This window comes from Lissotriton helveticus, chromosome 9 (assembly GCF_964261635.1).
Source record: "Lissotriton helveticus chromosome 9, aLisHel1.1, whole genome shotgun sequence".
NCBI classification, from domain to species: Eukaryota; Metazoa; Chordata; class Amphibia; order Caudata; family Salamandridae; genus Lissotriton; species Lissotriton helveticus.
The window spans coordinates 7,553,164-7,567,203 of record NC_136070.1 but is presented as its reverse complement, the minus strand read 5'-3'; the positions used below and the strand labels follow the sequence as shown (position 1 = coordinate 7,567,203).

The following is a 14,040-nucleotide window of genomic DNA, read 5'->3' as shown; positions in this document are numbered from 1 at the left end:
GCGAGAGGACCAGCACCCAGGCGGCGTGAGCGGAGCGGGGACTGCTGATTCCGCCATCAGGTTGGTGCATTCGGAGGAGACCCGGGCGGATTGACAGCAGCGAGGACCCATTGGCTGGCGGCTGGTGCACTCCCTGCCCCGGGACGTTGGCTCAGCCGGGGTGGGAGCTACGCGACTGCCCGGCTTTGCGGCCTTCTCCGGGCAGCGCGGTGAGCCGGAGGTAGCGGTCTTTGGAGCTCCGCCCCATGTGAGCGCTGGTGGTGGCGGGAAGGTTGCTTCATCTTTGCGGGCAGGCAGCCCCACGACCCCCCAGCCCCGGTCTGCTTCAGTGAGACCCTGCCAGGGAGGCCCATACCTGCCCGGGCCACATTGCAGATGTGGGTGCAGAGGCTCTCCCCGCCCCTGCCACCTTGAGAAACGGCAGCGATCCAGGTGGCGGCCCCTGCCTGCAGGAGCGAGGACTGGGGCTTAGCTTGCGGAGGAGCGGGAGCCGCCTCGAGGAGCTGAAATAGTGCGCTGACGGGAGTCGGGCTGTTGGGGAGCGGCCCTTGACCACGGATCCCGAGGCCCTTAACGCAGCTCTGGGGCCCGAGTGCCGCGGCCCGCCCCGGCGACACGGCGCCGTAAGAGCCTTTGGAGTAGTTACCATCCCATTTTGAACTGAGGAGCGTTACTGGACCACGGTGGACTACGGTCTTCGAGGGACTCGACGCCGGGCCCGGGCTGGAAGCGGACCCCTGGAGCGGTGAGGAACGGTGAGGAGCAGAGGGGTGACGGGCAAGCTAATCTGTGGGGGACCTGCACCATGACCACTCAGAGGGGTGGTAAGCGGAACGATCGCACGTTGCCAGAGATGCTCGGCAGACCTCAGACCAAAGGAGATAAGGCCGCCTCTCCCCCTGGAGCTGCTGGGACTTCACAGTCAGATATGGCGGCGGAACCCCCGGTCACTAGATCCTTTTTGGAATCCCTATTTGGCACGCTGCGGGAGGACTTCCAAGCATTGAAACAGGAAGTGGCGGGCGAGGTGAGAGAGCTCCGCAGGGAGGTGGACGGACTGGGCGAGAGGGTGGCTACAGTAGAGGGTTCCACCCACAGGCAGGATGAGGAGATTACCTTACTACAGCAGGAAGTGCTGACCCTCCGAGAACAACACTTGGACCTCCAACTGCATAACGAGGATTTGGAGAATAGGTCAAGAAGAAACAACATACGGGTCCGGGGTGTGCCGTCCTCAGAGGAGAACCCGAATATAGTCACATACCTGCAGGAACTCTTTCGGTCAGTCCTTGGTGAAGGGGATGATTTCCCCATCAGAATCGACAGAGCGCACAGGGTGGGGCCAGTTAGACGGGCTAATGGCCCTCCGCCGGACATTCTAGCGTTCCTCCCGGACTTCCCACTGAAAGAGAAGATAATGGCGGAGGCACGGAAAACACGGTCACTCACCTTTCGCGATCACCCTGTGGCGCTGTTTCAAGATCTGTCCACGCTCACGCTTCAGAGACGTAAGGCGTTTAAGATTGTAACGGACTTCCTCAGACAGCACGATACGCCTTACTCCTGGGGTCACCCCTTCCGTATAATTTTCACATGGCGTGGAGAGACTCACCAATTGCGATCCCTACAAGATACTTGCGAAATCCTGGGCATCACTGCGGAGGAGGAAAGGTCCCAAACGCCGAGGAGGCGCCGCACAGCTGACGATGGATGGCAACGAGTGTCACGCAGGAGGACGACGGGGGTGTCACGAAGGCCGGGTTCTCCGACTATCAGAGCGGCGAGAGAAGATGCTATCCAGACAGCCTCTGAAGAACTTGGAGGCACAGTGGTGGCGGCACTGACCGCTTGAATGTGCTCCGGGGGGAGTTCACCATGGCAACGCTTCAATTGCTGGCTCGGGGTGAGGGGTGGGGGCGACGGATTGAACACGTGTGGCTGGACGTCCACTAAGGTAACATTCCACGGACGGGTCGGTCTGGGCCTGTCTGGGACACTTTCAGGTAGTTATGGGACAGTTGGGGTGTGAATTGAAGGGTGGGGGAGGGAGACTGGGGTCATTGGGATGGCGGGGAGTTGAAGAAGTTTGGGTGTTGGGTGGGGGTGGGGTGGGGTGTTGGGGGCTTGGGGCCACTCTGTCCGGCGCTCTAGGGGCATACATACATACCTGTTCTGACTCATGTGCGCCATTACTTACACTCTCTCGGTTCCAAGCAGTCGATACATTGCGCAAAGGGGAGGGCTCAGACATCTCATGGCGACGCTGAAGGTGGTAACCCTTAATGTTAAGGGGTTGAATAATCCTACGAAGCGAAGAGCGATCCTATCGCTGCTTGAAGGCTCTCAGGCGGACATCTGTCTGCTTCAGGAGACCCACTTACTGGCTGCGGACTGTCACAGATTAAGGTCCCGACACTTCCCCACGCAATTCTTTTCTTCCAACACGACTAAAACGGCCGGGGTAGCTATCCTGTTCTCCAAGTCCTTCCGGGGGGAGGTGTTGCATAAACTCGTGGAACAGAAGGGTCGACTTCTGGCCTATCGCCTCAAATTGGGGTCCCACTTGTTCACGGTGGGGACAATTTACGGCCCGAACGAACAGCAAGACAGGTTCATGCGCACCGCCCTTGCTGACATTACCGCTTCTCCAGACAGGAATGTCATTCTGGGAGGGGACATTAACATGGTCTTTGATTCCTCCGCGGACAGATCTGCGCAGCGGCGTCCCCAGGCTGGTGAGTTGTCTCCGGCGCTTAAGGCCCAGCTGGTAGATTTGGACATGCACGATCTCTGGCGGAGCCTACACCCGGCGGACAGAGATTTTTCTTACTACTCGTATGCACACAAGACATACGCCAGATTGGACCACTTGCTGGTTACGGGGCCTGTCCGCGCCATGGCCACGGCCTCGGAAATAGGGGTTATCAGTCTCTCCGACCACGCGCCGGTCTCGGGGACTTTCCAGCTCCGGTTGGATACTGCGAAGCGCGGGGTTTGGCGGTTGCGGGACACACTCCTTCACAGAAAAACGGTGGTGCAGCGGATCGCAGGCTCGGTTCAAGACTTTCAGCTGCATAACTCTAACTCGGATACCTCACTCTCAACTCAGTGGGGAGCCCTTAAGGCGGTGCTGCGGGGAGAATTCATTGCAGTTTCGGCTGCGGACAATAAGGATAGGGCGCTAAAACGGGACGAGCTCACCCAGAAGGTACGGGAACTGGAACAGGTTCACCGCCGGACTGGGGCTCCGAGAATTTGGAGGCAGCTCAAAGCCGCCAGGAAACTCTTGTCCTCTTTGGATTTAGATAGAGCGGAGTACGCTGCGTTGAGAACGAAACACGCCTATTACACTGGGGGGGACCGGTGTGGCCGTTTACTGGCGGCTAAACTTAGAGCGGTACACCAATGCCGTAGGGTGAAGGAGCTACGGGATACGACCGGGGAGCTGCTCGCAGATGACGCTGCCGTGGCAGACGTCTTCCGTCGGTTTTACGCTGACCTATACGCTGCAGATGACACTCGGATTGCGGAGCCAGAGGCTTACTTGGATTCGGTGCCCCTTCCGTCCTTGACCCCGGACCAAGCTGTCTTTTTGGAAAGGGAGATACGGATTGAAGAAGTGATTGCGGCAATTTCCAAGCTTAAACATGGAAAGGCCCCGGGCCCGGATGGGTACACGGCCCTTTTCTATAAAACGTTTTGCTCGCTGCTCGCCCCTATTTTAACTAAGCTGTATAACTCCTTCTCGGACCCAGGGGCTATTCCGCCAGATCTCTTGCAGGCAACAGTGTCGGTGATACCCAAGCCAGGGAAGGATAGGACCCAATGCGGCTCGTATAGGCCGATCTCTCTTTTGAATATAGATTTGAAACTTTATACGGGGATCTTAGCAGCGCGGCTTGCGCGATACCTCCCTGGCTTGATTGAACCGGACCAGGCTGGCTTCGTGCCAGGCAGGCAGACAGTTGACAACACGAAGAGACTGGTGCACGTTTTGGAAAAAGCTACGCGTATTCCGGGGGAGAGGATGTTGCTTTCGGTCGATGCCGAGAAAGCATTTGACCATGTACACTGGCCCTACCTTGAGGCTGTGATGGCACGGTTAGGGATGGGGGAGAAGTTTCGTAACATGGTGTTTAATTGTTATAAGTTCCCGTCCGCGGTGGTGCGGGTGAATGGCTGCAGTTCGGGGCGCTTCGACATTGCGCGAGGTACGAGACAAGGGTGCCCTCTATCCCCTCTCCTCTTCGCGCTCTATATGGAGCCCTTCGCTCAGAGAGTGCGACAGAATCCGGATGTGACGGGCATTAGGATGGGGGGTTACTCCCATGCGATCAGCCTTTATGCCGACGATGTGATTTTCGCGCTAGAGAACCCAGGGCGGTCATTACCAGCTAGCATGACCGAACTCGAAGCTTTTGAGAGAGTGGCGGGCTTTAAGATGAATGTAGCGAAATCCACTGCATTAGATGTCTCCCTTCGACCCGCGACTAAGCGCGAGCTGCAGGGGCTTTTCCCCCTCCGTTGGTCGCGGGACCAGGTGCAATACTTGGGGATCGCGCTGGCCCCCACGTTGCAAGCGACGATCACCATCAACTACGAGGCGATGTATACGAAAGTCAAGGAAGAAATGGGGAGGTGGAACAAGGGGACCATTTCTTGGCTGGGGCGAGTGGCAGCTGTCAAGATGACGGTCTTACCACAAATTTTATACCTGTTTCGCGCTCTGCCCTTACAGCCCCCCAAGGGGTGGCTTCAACGGATGCAGACGGAAGTGTCCCGATTTGTGTGGCAGGGCCGCGCCCCCCGAATGCGCCGCGCACTTACTACTCTGGCTCCGGAATCGGGAGGATTGGGGGTCCCGGACTTGCGCAAATACTTCCAGGCGTCTCAATTGAGATACTTGGTGGAGTGGAGCAGGTTGGAATCCGACAAGCATTGGCTTTTTCAGGATCAGGCGGTAGCCGGGCGCCCGCTGCAAGACGTACCATTTCTCCGCCGGTCGCACCGTCCCCCGAATCTCTATGCCTCTTTCATCACACGGGTCCCGTTAAGGGTGTGGGACGCCACCAATCGTCTCTTTGACTTCACCACTTTCCCCTCCCCTTTCACACCTATAGTGAACAATCCCGACTTCACGCCAGGGACAGAACCTGGGGGCTTTTCGCGCTGGAGGGAGAAGGGTTGTAAGGCACTATACCACATGTACACGACTGACGGGATTGTCCCCTTCCAATGCTTGAAAGACGAATTCCAGTTGGACGAAACGGACCGCATGAGATACTGGCAGGTTCGGCACTGGGCCCTTCACCCGCAGGTTAGGGGATCGGCGGACAGGGAACTGTTGCCGTATGAAAAATGGTTAGTGACACGCACCTCAGACACAAAACTAATCTCCGATCTATATAAGATGCTGCAGCGTCCGCCTTCACATTTCCATTTCCCCGGGAGGGAAAGGTGGCACAGGGAATTAGGGAGGACTCTTAGTCATAAGGAATGGGAACACATATCATACCGAGCGCGGCACTCAGCTTACCATGTGGGCCTCACGGAAACGTTTACCAAGGTCTCTACTTATTGGTACCGCACTCCGGAGAGGTTACACGAGATGAACCGGCTGATTGATGATAGGTGCTGGCGCGACTGTGGGCAGAAAGGCACTCTAACTCATATCCTGTGGGACTGTCCAATTATACAGGCATACTGGTCAGAGATCCTTGATGAGATTGATGTGTGCTTTGGGATTGAACTGCCCAGATTTCCTGCTTATACCCTGCTAGGCCTCCCTAACAGATTAATGTATCCTTTGAAATCCCGACGGGGGAGGCAGATAGCGATAATGTTGGGTTCAGCAGTTCAGAACATTTTAATACACTGGCGCACACCCATTGTTCCTTCCTTGACAGGGTGGCTACATAGGCTGTGGCATGTTCTGGGGATGGAAAAGCTTTCTCTCACGTTAGCTGGGGAGGTGGATGGCTTTGAGGAGTTGTGGCAGCCCTTTCATGCACTGCTGTCCACGGAATTCAAGGAAATAACATGCCCTAGATACCTGAGGCTCATGAGGCTTACACCACCGTTGTGAAGAACTGTTGGCGTGGGTTGAAAGGTAGTGCTAGCGGGTGGTGCTGAGGAGTGGGTGAGTGCTAGAGTCTACACCAAGGCTTTGGTTTTATATGACGCCGGACGGAGTGGGGGGAGGGACTGTGGGGGGTGGGTTTGTTGGTTAATGGGGGGGTGGATTGGTTTGGGTATGGCTTTTAGGCCTTTGTTTCCTGCATGTTGCATAATGTTGGGTCGGGTGCTGGACGGCCCCAGAGGCCGGGACATTTGAACTGCATTCCAGAGATGCCTCTGGCACGAGCACTGACCCTTTGTATGATTGTCTACCTCTACCACTGTACCTCTCTAATAAAAATACTTTAAACATAAGAAACAAAATCCCACTTTGCGATTTGTTGAAAGTTTGACGTACGGCTCTAAAATGCTCGATGCATTTACATGATTTACTGTGATGGTGGATCCTGGAAATACAAGGGGGCATATGTTTCCTATTTTTCATTGGGGGCGAACTTATAGGCTATATTTTTGACTATAGAGGCAAAAAAACTCACGTTAGGCTGACTTTTGCCCGCAAATTTGTCTTTTGTCAGTTTTCGCCCACTAACACCAGAATTTTAATCACCTTCACACTAGTGTTAACGGCAGTTTTCACCACAGCTACCTGGAACTATCGCCATGTAGCAGCGTATTGTAAATCTATCGCTAACAAGGCAATAGTTTTTGGTGATAGGCCGCGTTAAGAAAACTGCTGCTAACTAGCGTTAGTTAGTGGCAGTTCTTGTACATATCCCAAGAGATGTCTGCTGGGCTGGTGGACGTCTGTAAATTTGACAAGCTGAGTCCCTTTGCCGTGGCGGGAGTATAGTTCTCAGCCATGATAACGGCACATACTCCGTCCATCAAACTGTAAATCAGGCCTGAAGTCTGTAAGCCATGGGACACTGAAACATTGTTTTAAAGGCCTATTATTTTTAATTTTACTGGTGATTTCTAATGTTAGAGCCCACAGGTCCTATGATACAGTCACTAGTGTCTTGCATTTATCAATACCTGCACATGCCTCACTCCCAGCCGGGCTGGCGTTTCTGTCACTCTAGAAGTTTCCTGGGAGGCTGCAGTCGAGCAAGCTGCTGTTAGTGTATAGCAATGCGACTAAACTCCAGACTGATGTCAATGCGTGAGTGCTTGGAGCCGAGGGAGTACTGGCCGAATTTCCTAAACAATATAAGCAATGTGTACACCTCCCGCATTCTTGACCCCCCCCCCCCCCGAATTCTTTCCTTATCCTGAGGAAGTTGCAAGATCTGGCTTATGGATGGCCAGAGACAGTTCCTAATGGGCATATGTAGTTAATTTTCATTTTGCGATTCTCAAATTGTGATTTTTAGGGAATTGCAATTAGAGAATCGCAAAACGAAATGTAGGTAGGATTAGCAAATGTTATTGCGAATCCCACTTACTCCTTATTTGCGAATCGCAAATTGTGATTCGCAAATGAGGAATACCTTCTCATTCATTCCTATGGGCTAGAAGGCCCATAGGAATGAGTGGGAAGACATTCTCAATTTGAGATTTTCAATTAGAGAATCGCAAATTGAGAATGCAATTTCAGGGTTGTAAGGGTGTCAATAGGACACCCTTTTGCACCCCTTGAAATTGACATGTGTGCACATGTGGCCCACATGACCACATGGCACTTTGAAAAATACCAAAAAGTGAATTTTTCTAAGAAATCGCACAATACCACCAACCTGAAGTTGGTGGTATGTTGCGATTCCTTAAATGCAATAGCAAAATAAGGAATCTCAAATTTTGCGATTCCTTATTTTGCATGTGGGTTTTTGTGTGCTACATAGCACACTGTCCTAATTGCGATCGCAAATGCTGAAAATCTGTGAATTTCAGCATTTGCGAGCACAATTAGACTTCCTACAGATGGCCCTCAGTGAACCAATTAATCTATATGAAATCTCCACAGCCCTCGATTCATTTGATGACTCTAAAGCACTGGAATTTGAATGGCCTCATTGGAGCCTTTTATAAGTCCTTAAAAAAAGAACGAGCTCCTCAGCTCCGGGCCCTTATATAATGAATCTTTGAGTGACGACACTCTACCACCCACTCTACGGGAAGAAGTTCTCATTTTCTTACGAAAGCCCGGTAAAGACCACACTCTTTGCACTTCCTACAGACCTCTCTCTTTTATACCTGGACAATAAAATCTTAGCTAATGCATTGGCTACCAGACAGACTCTTTTAATGGAGCAAGGATGCCCACCTCTGCTGCCTTGCTTAAAAGTATGCAAAAAGAACAATTGATGGACATGATGCAGAACGAGGTCATACATGCACCCCACTACAGAGATCTGGGCCTAAATCCGGATGTATGACGTTACAACGTATACTTTTACAACACATACCTTTACAACGCATTTTTTACAACGCAACATCCTTTGGAACGCATTCCTTTACAACGCATGCCATTACAACGAATTTTTAAAAAGTACCTTTACAACACATTCCATTACAACGCATACTACCTTTACAACGCATACCATTATAACGCATACCATTACATTGCATGTGCGGTAAGTATTGGATAGTGTAGGGGTAAAAATTACTATTTTAACTCCAGGGGGTGCAACAGTAGGGTAAGTGTTGGATAGTGTAAGAGTACTATGCGTTGTAATGGTATGCGTTGTAATGGTATGCGTTGTAACGACTGCGTTGTAATGACATAAGTTGTAATTGTATGCGTTGTAATGGTATGCGTGGTAATGGTTGCGTTGTAATGGCATGCATTGTAGGGGATGTTGCGTTGTAATGACTGCCTTGTAATGGTAGTGCGTTGTGAAAGTTGCGTTGTAAAGGTTGTTTCCCCCTAAATCCTCCCTTCCTATTGTTGTTCACGCTTTTCTATTCCAAACCCACGGCCCGTTTACGGATCATTGGTTCACTGACCACCGCCTTCCTTATCACGGGAGCTCTAGGCAGGGTTGCCCCCTGTCTCCCCAACTTTTTATTATTGCAATGGACACCTTGGTCCGCACTTGCAGGCCCGCCATCTTCATCAGGGACTCCAGTTTACTCCTGGCCCGCTGCTCCTTTCGTTATATGCCGTTGATATACACCTATTTCTACGACACCCGTCAGATAACCTCTCCCCTCTCATGCAAGACATCATTAATTTTGGCAATTTATTTGGACTCCTTATCAAGTGGGCCAAGTCGGAGCTCTTCCCTCTGACCGACTCCACTCGCCAGTCTCCGCTGACCACCCCCTCAAATGGACTGAGGACTGCGCCAAATATCTTGGCATCTGACTCTACAGGGATAAGGACCAAATATTGCAGCTTACTTATGGCCCGCAACGGCAGATCTCTCCGTACAAGTTGAATGCTGGATCAAGTAACCACTCTCCCTAGCTGAATGTGTGGCCATGATCAAAATGGTCATACTCCCTTGCTTTTTATATCTATTTTTAAACATTCCTATCCCGCTCTCACAGACGTTCCACTCAGTGAGCAGCCTCTTACTGTGAATGGACCGGGCACCCTTGCGTCCGCTGCGACACCCTTACCTTTCGCTACCACCGTGGCACTTCCGGGTACCTGATTTTTACTGATACTAACTTGCTGCCCAATGCCAATATTCATACCAATGGTATCTTCCGGATGCCCTCATCCTACACCTGAAACCGGCGCGAGACCAGCAAGATGGCTGCTCACACTCTGTAATTCTAACAAAGGGCATACGATCAGATGCCAATGAAATCCATCAGCGTCCACAAACTTCTGGAAATGGTGGAATCTGTGCCTATTGCTGATCATTCTGCTCGCACCATAGTGCAAGCGGGTCCCGGCCATTCCTGCTGCTTGAAAGGCATCGCCCTTCTTAGACGTTCACGACCGGACCATCGATCCAGCGACCACGCCATCTTCAAATCCCCGGAACCACATGCCCGCATTGAGGAGGCTCGACTAGAGCCTAGGCAGAAATTAAATTCAGGCATGTGAACACAACAGTCCTGATGATGATCCCACTCTACGTGCTAAGGGATCAAAACGCCATCGACCACTTGTATAGTTTCACACAGTCAACCAATGTGTTCTATCAGTGTGTTCACTATCCGGTATAGCTTGTTTATGTATTATCATTGACCAAAAGCTCCTGCCCTCTTGTTGCCTGAAAAACTTTATGTTTATCTGTTTTTGTTTGTTATTTTCTTGTGTACTGGATGCGGGATTGTATCCCACTGTATTGTTTGTTGCTGTTTGAAAATATTTTTTGTATACACCTAATTGATAAAATTTCTATCCGGCTGGACGCCAATGAATATAGGACTCATTGTAGGCTATATTTTATTCAAATGTTTCTATAAGTCTGTTTAAGGACCATTGTTGTTACTCCTATTGCTGAGCGGCGGCCCTTTTTACACCCCCGCTATTCCACTCGATGACAACCCCCGGCTCCCGGGAAAATGTAGTACAGCGTGTACTTTGACATTATATCCTACTCACTATTGGAGATCTATTCCCCGATGGTCATATTTTCCAAACAGCTGACGACCCCAATTCAGCGACGTTCCATATATGCACCATTTTATTTTTCAAAGACTATACAACACTCTGTGATCCCTACTACAAACTTAACCCCTCCCCCTAGAAGATTTACCACCACGGACCCTGGTTGCGATGGATGCGGAAGGCAACCGCATGATTTCCAGACTGTACCATTCGTGCTTGCCTGTGAAACCAGGTACAACTGCAAGGCGGAGGTAGATATTGGTGCGGGACCCGGAAAGCCCCCTTACAGACACGGTATGGACGTACTGTTGCTCTCAGATACGAGTCTCGATTCCTCACCAACATAAATGAACACATTCCCAAACTCTACACTGCATATATCTCACCCCCTTAAATATAGGTAAATTTGACATGATCTCAGAGTTCTCCCATGTCACAGATATGATGGATATCATGCTTCACCCCGACCCCTTAGTGGCCGTTTAGGCTATAATAAAACATACCCCGATCAGTGCGCTGACTCGCCTCCACGGCTTTTCTATTAGCCATGCACGAGATTGCACTTCGCTGGGGTTCTCCCAGGGTGCCTGTTAGATTGGGTGGTCCCCGGTGGGCAGAGGTGAGTACTTCTGTCCCAGCCGGGACCTGCCTCCTTTAGTTAGGATAGGGGGCTATCCTCTTAGTAGTATCACCAAGCAGTCAGACTGAACGTCGAGGGCCAGTGTAAAGCATTTATGATCATGTACAGTAATATTTTGCCACACTACAAACTGACACCACACCGGTTTTCTATGAACATATAGTCTCCTTTATATATTGATTTATCACAAGGCTCAATAACAGGGCAGATCCACAATAAGGTAGGAAGGTTGGGGAGACTGTTCGGGGGTTGAAGATGGGGATGGGGTCAGCTCAGGTTGGGTTCCAGTAGCTCAGGCGACTCGGGCACTCACAGTCAAAGATTAGGGGTGCAATTCTCCAGGTACAAGCCACGACAAAGTCAGCAGGGCTCGTGATGGTGAAATGCCTTGCGTACAGGAGGTATGAGTCTCAGGGTACGAGCCTCGACGAAGTCAGCGGGGCTCGTGATGGTGAAATGCTTTGCGTACAAGAGGTACGATTCTGCAGGTACGAGCCGCGACAAAGTCAGCAGGACTCATGATGCTGAAATGCTTTGCGTACAGGAGGTACGATTCTCAAGGTGCGAGCCGCCACGAAGTGAGCAGGGCTCGTGATGGTGAAATGTTTTTTGTACAAGAGGTACGATTCTCAAGGTACGAGCCGCGACGAAGTCAGCAGGGCTCGTGATGGTGAAATGGTTTTCGTACAGGAGGTATGATTCTCAAGGTACGAGCCACCACTAAGTCAGCAGGGCTCGTGATGGTGAAATGCTTCATGTACAAGAGGTACAATTCTCCAGGTACGAGCCGCGACGAAGTCAGCAGGGCTCGTGATGGTGAAATGCTTTGCGTACAGGAGGTACGATCCTCAAGGTACCAGCCGCGACAAAGTCAGCAGGGCTCATGATGGTGAAATGCCTTGCATACAGGAGGTACGAGTCTCAGGGTACAAGCATCGACGAAGTCAGCGGGGCTCGTGATGGTGAAGTGCTTCGCGTACAAGAGGTACGATTCTCCAGGTACGAGCCGCGACAAAGTCAGCAGGACTCATGATGCTGAAATGCTTTGCGTACAGGAGGTACGATTCTCAAGGTACGAGCCGCGACGAAATGAGCAGGGCTCGTGATGGTGAAATGGTTTTCGTACAGGAGGTATGATTCTCAAGGTACGAGCCGCGACTAAGTCAGCAGGTCTCGTGATGGTGAAATGCTTCATGTACAAGAGGTACGATTCTCCAGGTACGAGCCGCGACGAAGTCAGCAGGGCTCGTGATGGTGAAATGCTTTGCGTACAGGAGGTACGATCCTCAAGGTACGAGCCGCGACAAAGTCAGCAGGACTCATGATGGTGAAAAGCTTTGCGTACAGGAGGTACGATTCTCAAGTACGAGCCGCGACTAAGTCAGCAGGGCTCGTGATGGTGAAATGCTTCACGTACAAGAGGTACGATTCTCCAGGTACGAGCCACGACGAAGTCAGCAGGGCTCGTGATGGTGAAATGCTTTGTGTACTGGAGGTACGATTCTCAAGGTATGAGCCGCGACAAAGTCAGCAGGGCTCGTGATGGTGAAATGCTTTGCGTACAGGAGGTACGATTCTCAAGGTGCGAGCCGCGACGAAGTCTGCAGGGCTCGTGATAGTGAAAGGCTCCGCGTACAGGTGTTATGATTCTCAAGGTACGAGCCGCGACAAAGTCAGCAGGGCTCGTGATGGTGAAATGCTTTGCATACAGGAGGTACGATTCTCAAGGTACGAGCCGCGACAAAGTCAGCAGGGCTCGTGACGGTGGAATGCATTGCGTACAGGGGGTGCGATTCTCAAGGAATGAGCCGCGACGTCAGCAGGGCTCGTGATGGTGAAATGCTTTGCATACAGGAGGTACAATTCTCAAGGTACGAGCCGCGACAAAGTCAGCAGGACTCGTGATGGTGAAATGCGTTGCGTACCGGAGGTACGATCCATGAGCCGCGACAAAGTCAACAGGGCTCTCCCGTGTCCAAAAACGATCTGCTCTCCCGTTCAAGGGTTCCCTAGTTATATCTCAAAATGTCTTTGAAGTCTTTCATCAGGTAGGGTGTTCCCCTCCACCCTGGTTTCTGTTGTTGTTCGTCTTTTCCAGATGGCACCCCTGTCCTTTGAAGGAGGGAGGCCGGGGTGCCAGACTCTTAGCGAGAAGTGGGGCCTGCATTGTTGCGGCAGGACACTTGCCAGAAACTACCCTGCCTCGCTTATCTGACTGCAGCCAGCTACCCCCGGCTGTGGGAGACAACCCAGACATTAGACTACACATCTGGGGCACACTAGGAGGTTAGGAATCTAGACATTTATTTCCATTTCTATGCTCCGGACCTTCATTCCCCGAAAAGAATGTCTTGTATATCCCTGATGTTAGGAACACTAATTTGGAGTTTCTACCATTTTCCCCAGGTCAGATACCAGGTTTGTGGTTATACTTCGAAAGGGAGCACTTGCACCATGGCCCTGGTTACCAGTGGTACAGCACTCAGCGTGTCTTAGTCCAGCACAAAAAAAGGGGTCATACATGAAGAGGACGGAAAAGTGGACGGGGGACCCACGCCAAGGATGCCAGGTCTAACAGTACCCACCACTGCTTCCAGGCTTAAAAGTGTGCAAAAAGAACAATTGATGGACAGAATGCAGAACAATGTCATACATTCACCCCAGTACAGAGATATGGGCCTAAATCCATCGTTTTTTTGCTCACCATGCCATTCCAGTTTGAACCCAGCCATATGCAAATCAGTCTTGATCCTGAGCCTCATGGGAACAGTCCAGCCTGAACTGCTAAGCCAGGTCCTCCCGGGACAGGAAA

At 51.5% G+C, this 14,040-nt stretch overlaps 1 protein-coding gene across 2 annotated transcripts in view; it reads left to right on the top strand.

Annotated features, from left to right (window-relative positions):
• Positions 1–14,040, top strand: part of LOC144780850 (putative N-acetylated-alpha-linked acidic dipeptidase) — a 375,697-nt gene that overhangs the window by 277,890 nt on the left and 83,767 nt on the right. The gene's annotated exons all lie outside the window — the stretch shown is intronic.